Source organism: Otolemur garnettii, unplaced genomic scaffold (assembly GCF_000181295.1).
Source record: "Otolemur garnettii isolate 467f Iridium unplaced genomic scaffold, OtoGar3 scaffold00006, whole genome shotgun sequence".
NCBI classification, from domain to species: Eukaryota; Metazoa; Chordata; class Mammalia; order Primates; family Galagidae; genus Otolemur; species Otolemur garnettii.
Window position 1 is genome coordinate 43,770,760 of NW_003852401.1, and position 6,310 is coordinate 43,777,069.

At 43.4% G+C, this 6,310-nt stretch overlaps 1 pseudogene; it reads right to left on the reverse strand.

The window, feature by feature from the left end:
* Positions 1–510: 510 nt before the first annotated feature.
* The window catches only part of LOC100954047, a 7,676-nt pseudogene continuing 1,876 nt past the window's right edge, over positions 511–6,310 (reverse strand).

Here is a 6,310-nt window from a genome sequence, read left to right on the forward strand (position 1 = left end):
GTTTGGGTTTACCAGATGGCTAGGTTAGGGCTATAGCTGTTTACAAAGAACACTACAGAGGTGATGTGGCATTCTCGTGACATACCATATCAGGAGTACATACTATCAACATGACTTTACAGGGACCTTCATCACTTGGCTAAGGGGACTTTTGTCAGGTTTCTCCATTGCAAAGTAACTCTTGGTTTTTCTTTCCCTTTCCTTTCCATATTGTCTTCTTTGGAAACAAGTCACTTAAGTGCAATCCCCACTTAGGGGGTAGAGATTTGTACTCACTGCCTTGAGGGCAGAGTATCCACATAAAATATTTGAAAAAAAATTTTTTTTATGTGAGAGATTTTGCCTGTTCTCTCATTTTTTAATTTATCAATCATATATTTATGTCAATATGGACTGGTGGATATTTATTTTATCCTTTGGGTTATAAGTGATACCATGCTCCTTATTGATATTTTGTTGGAGTTTTTGGACTGTTTTTGTTTGGGCCACTGAGAGCTCTTCATTTTTTTTTTATATCAACGTCTTACACTTTGTAATACACTCATATTTACACACCAATTTCATGCCTACTATATTCAATAGAATTGTCCCAGTTCCTGTTTTCCAAATCCAGACAGAAATGGTAAATGCCACCACATACATGGACTCCAGTTTTGGAAGTTGGAAATTGTGTAGTTCAGTATATGTCTGGGTTTCTACAGGGCAGAACTGAAACTCCACCGTGTTCCAGGCCAAATCAGTCAGAAGAAAGTCGCCCATTGCTGTTTGAGTTTCGTTGCTGATGAAGAAAAAGATCCCCAGGGTTTTAAAACCAGAACTCATGGTCTGTGTTTCTGTGCTGTTCAACTGAACCTTACTTTTTAGAGTGGGTATGTTTTCAGCAGTGCAAATTCCTTCAGTTTGGATCTCTGTGTCAGATGAGACAGACTCATGGAAAAGCTGCAGTGTTTCCCAGAGGCAGATGAAGGTTGCTGTCTAAAAAGAAATTTAAGTCTGTCTGTATCTGTGTGTCAAACGTCTCAAGGCCTAAGAAATCAGAATTTCCCCTACATCCATAGGACTGAGCAGAGGTGTCTGCCAGTAAGAAGTCAGTTTGGGTCTCTGTCCAGTGGTTCAGTGTTCATGGTGCAAAGTTCACTGTCTTCAGTTTGAGTCTGAAAAGAAGTCTTTGATGTCAAAATCTATTCCACTATTCTGGGCTGGGCCAGATGGGAGCTGGGTATCAGGTCCAGGATTTGTGTCAGACAACAGACTACGATTATCCAATTTCTGACCAGGCAGATTATTTGATAAGATGTTTTCTAAATCACTTAATAAATCCATGGTTTGGGTTTGATTATCTGTCATATTCTGTGAAGAAAGCATACTACTCTGTTCACTGAAGTTTATATTGGTGCAGATTTTTCTTTTCTTTTCTTTCTTTCTTTCTTTTTTTTTTTTTTTTTTTTTTCCAGTCTTAATTTTAAAGGGATGCTGGTTAGACTTGCCCTTTCTTTTTTTTTTTTTGAGACAGAGTCTCAAGCTGTTGCTCTGGTAGAGTGCCCTGGCACCACAGCTTACAGCAACCTCAAACTCTTGGGCTTAGGAAATTCTCTTGCTTCAGCCTCCGAAGTAGCTGCGATTACAGGCGCCTGCCACAATGTCCAGCTGTTTTTACTGGTGTTGTTGCAGTTGTCATTGTTTTAGCTGACCCAGGCTGGGTTCCACCCCACCAGCCTCAGTGTATATGGCCGGCGTCCTACCCACTAAGCTATGGGCACAGCCTTTTGGTGCATATTTTTCAATGTCTTAATTTAAAGTATTAGAGTCATCTGGGGCAACAAACCACGGTTTACTGTCTCTGCTACTGATGTGTTGCTTATGATATTATTGTCTGTAGCAAGACTGTATGATGAATGAACACTCTCAGAAATGTCTCTGCACATTCCAGTCCATCTATATGTGCTCATCTGCTGGACTCTGCATCCCACTGGTTTGAGTTTTTTTTGAGATCCCACCTGACTGCAAACAAGTGTCTATAAATGCATCAGTCTGAGCAGCAATGGATGAAGTTACCTTAGGTGGCAAAAACGTTGGAGTGTGAACACCAATGGGAAAAGACCCTTGAGAATCAGGTAACAAATCAGTCTGGGAACGAGACCACACAGAGGAATCAGGGTTAGCCCACTGTGTAGAAGGTGTAAAGTTTTATGAGGTATAAGACAGATCTGTCTGTACATTGATGGAAGAATTGCTGTTCTTTTGACATGTGTTCCCTATTTCTTGAAAAGAATTAGATGGACTTTTATCCAACTTCATTTGAACATCTGTACCAACTGGCTCAATTTTGGAAAGAGGAAGGCTTTTCCTGTGTCACAGTGTATGGCACACCTCTTGGGGGCAGGACACAATTATAAGAGGGACTTTACCTAACAAATGCAAACAGGGCAACCTAGTTCTTTGTACATTCAGTGAATCCCAAACAGTAAAAAAAGAGAGAGAGGAAGTAAGCCTCTGAATCCAGGCAGAAAAGCAGGGTTCTTACTGACAAGCACACTAGGTGCATAGACCCTGTTGCAGAGCCCGGATCACACCTAACACCACAGGCTGGGCTGAGGAATCTGCTGACAGGCACAGTAGAAAACTGCATCATAGGTAGTTTAAGCAAAGCCATTTGGGGCTTTGGTAAAAGCAACTTCTGAGGATATATCAGAGGTGTTACAAGCATCTGCTTTCTGCCATTCGAGCCACAAAATTCTTCAAAAGGAGCTACTAGCTTTATTTCTGAAGCTCCTAATTCTTGAGTGTCTGGTCTAGGGATCAGTTGGTTGCTCAACAATTCAGTGGTCTTATTGGACAACTTCTGGTGTTACAGGCAGTTTTCCATTCTCCTTTTCTGCCTGGGTGGGTCCCTGTGTTCTGCAGGGATCTCATGGCCTGTTCAGCAGACGTGGGACTGCAGTGCGGTTCTGTTAGCATAGGGACAGCCACACATGCCTCTTCAGGTCCCACTCTGAGCCTTATGAATTGCTGCACTTAATACATTTATGCTTCTTCTCAGGATGCATTTTTATTAAGTACTGTTTTAAGGGAGAAAATTGAGAAAATGGTCTGTGTCAGCCTCTAGGGCATCTGTTGATTAGACAACAGTAGAATTTCAGCACGGTTTTCAAATCTTTTCTTGTTGGATTTACTACGCTGCGCTGCTGGCAGCGGCTCTTGACTAGGCACATGTTGAGCTCCAGGCTGTTTGGCAGGATCTTGCCCAGGACAGATCGCTCACTGACGGCTGGATCAGCTCCCGGGCCGCTGCACTGTCACAGCTGCCTCTCATCTGGACACCTGGGCCTGAGGTGAGAGAAGCAGCTCCCCTGGTGGCCGCCAGAATGGCCAGGGCACCTGCCACTAGAGCCACCGCCTCCCAGCTGGGACCTCTTTCAATAACTGCTTTATGCTCCTTTGACATCCTTGCATTGGGTTGTTTTGAGCGCCTCCTTCCTTTCTGGTACTTCAAGATGCACAGACTCATCTTGTGTATCCCCTTCCTACTATGGTTTGAATGTTCCCCTCCAAATCTCTGAAATACAAATGCAATTTTAAGAGGTGATTAGATGGCTTGGCGCCCATAGCACAGTGGCTGGCAGGTTTGAACCCGGCCCTGGACGGCTAAACAACAATGACAACTGCAAAAAAAAACCAAACAAACAAACAAAAAAAACCCCAAAGAAAACCAAACAGCAGGGCATTGTAGCAGGTGCCTGTAGTCTCAGCTACTTGGGAGGCTGAGGCAAGAGAATCACTTAAGCCCAAGAGTTGAAGGTTGCTGTGAGCTGTGACAGCAAAGCAGTCTACCCTGGGTGACAGCTTGAGACTGCTTCAAAAAATTAAAAAAAAAAAAAAGAGGTGATTAGGTGACAAGAGCTCTGTCCTTATGAATGGATTAATGCATTATCATGCCAGTGGTTTAGTATTCTTGGGAGTGAGCTCCTAATACAATGATGTGTTGGCTTGACCTTGCGTGCTCACTTCTACCTTCTGTCCTTTTGCCATGGCAGGGAGCTGGGGGGACCCTCTCCAGATGCTGAGACCATTCTTTTAGGTTTTTCTCCTCCAGAATCATGAACCAAATAAACTTTTATTCTTTATCAGTTACCTACTCTGTGTACTCTGTTATAGCAGAAAACAGACTAAGACACTACTCTAGCCCTAGAATCACCCTCTTCTTGAGAAGCCCTGATTCTTTTGATTGGGGAATGGTATTAGAAATCAATATTTGTGCTGTGGGTATACTTGTGGTTACTAGGGAGTCACTTATAGGAACTCTCAGTGGACAGAGCTAGGAAATATATGTGTGCATGGTAACCCACATTTACCTGTGATTGTTCTTTTTTTTTTTTTTTTTTAAAGACAGAGTCTCACTTTATCACCCTTGGTAGAGGGCCCTGGCATCACAGCTCACAGCAACCTCAAACTCTTGGACTTAAGTGATTCTCTTGCCTCAGCCTCCCTAGTAGCTGAGACTATAGGCATTGGCCACAATGCCTGGCTAGTTTTTGGTTGTAGCTGCCATTGTTGTTTGGCAGGCCCGAGCTGTATTCAAACTCGCCAGCCCTGGTGTACGTGGTTGGCACCCTAGCCACTGAGCTACAGGTGCTGAGCTGATTGCTCCTTTGTACGTATGCTTGTGTGTATAGCTAAACATGAGTTCATAGAGGTGACTCTAATCTACTCCAATACTGCATAGTTCCTGCCATCCTTCATGAAGGTGATTTTTAAGAAATAAAAGAATGAGAGAGAGAGAAAGGTAAATGATCGATGCAGACATAGACAATACAGAACTAGAGGTAAATATGTTCCTGTCATCAGAACTGAAAGTAACCATGGAGAACCTATCATCCAACTTGTTCATTTAACTGGTGATGTAACTGTGATCCAAAGATGTGAATTAGGGTGGGCCTGGTGGGACACCCCTGTAATCCTAGCACTCTGGGAGGCTGAGGCAGGAGGATCACTTGAGCTCAGGAGTTTAAGACCAGCCTAAGGAAGAGTGAGACCCTGTCTCTACTAAAAATAGAAAAATTAGCTGGGTATGGTGGCAGGCCTGTAGTCCCAGGTACTTGTGAGGCTGAGACAGGAAGATAACTTGAATCCAGGAGTTTGAGGTAGCTGTCTAGCCTGGGCAACAGAACGAGACTCCAAAACAGTAACAAAGATGTGAATTATTCAGGGTCCCACAGCTGGTTGGCAGCAAAGACTCCCTACTCTGAGAAGAGCCCCTTTTGCACTATCTATAGGACACTGTCTCATTGACTATGCACTTTCTTTCTTTCTCTCTCTCTCTTTTTTTTTCTTTTTTTGAGACAGGGTCTCAGTCACCATCAGGCAGAGTGCCATGGTGTCATAGCTCACAGCAACCTAAAGAAGTCCTCTTCCCTCAGCCCCCTGAGTAGCTGGGAATTCAGGTACCCACTATAATACCTGCCTAGTTTTTCTATTTTTAGTAGAGATGGGGTTTCCCTCTTTTTCAGGCTGGCCTCAAATTCCTGAGCTCAAGCAATCCACTTGCCTCGGCTTCCCAGAGTGCAAGGATTACAGGTGTGAGCCACTGTGCCCAGCCTTATCATGCACTTTTCTTTCAAGGGCAAATGGACAAGGAACTTCCAAAAGATTTCAGACAATGCTGACAGCCTCAGTTTTATAACATGGAAGGACTGAACCTCAGAGTGACCAAAGTGTTTGGAATGGGGTATTTTCCCCTCAGACACTTAAAGCCTGGTAGGAGAAACAGAACTCATACAATGTGCAAGAGTGAAAACAGAAATATTTTAAAGAGTGCTGGGTGCACTGAAAGGTGAGTGATTATTGGTGTTGCAGTAGGTTGCGACAATTTTACTAATTTGACAGGGTAGCATTTTATAGGTAAAAGCCAAACCCAGAGAAATTGAGGGACTCGCCCAAGGCAGCTCATCAAGACATATGGACAAGTATTTCCATATATAGGAGAGCCCCCCTTTTTTAACCAGGTGAGAGGATGCCTATGGCCTCTCCTATAAGTCCATGGGTCTCATGGGTCTCACTTTACATAGCATTTTGGGGATGGAGTGAAAAGCATTTCACTTGACTTTTTCTGTTTTCAATATATGTTTCATTCCATTACATCCAAATGAAATATTGTTGGGGTGTCTTCTCTTCTCTGAATGCATCCCAAGATTCCTTGTCAGGCTCACAACTCAGAGTTCTCAGCGCTGGGAAGCCAGGAACACTGGAATACTCAAAGAGAAATCAGGGCTTTGGGAGCAAAATTGTCTTTCCTTTCCTTTCCTTTTCTTTT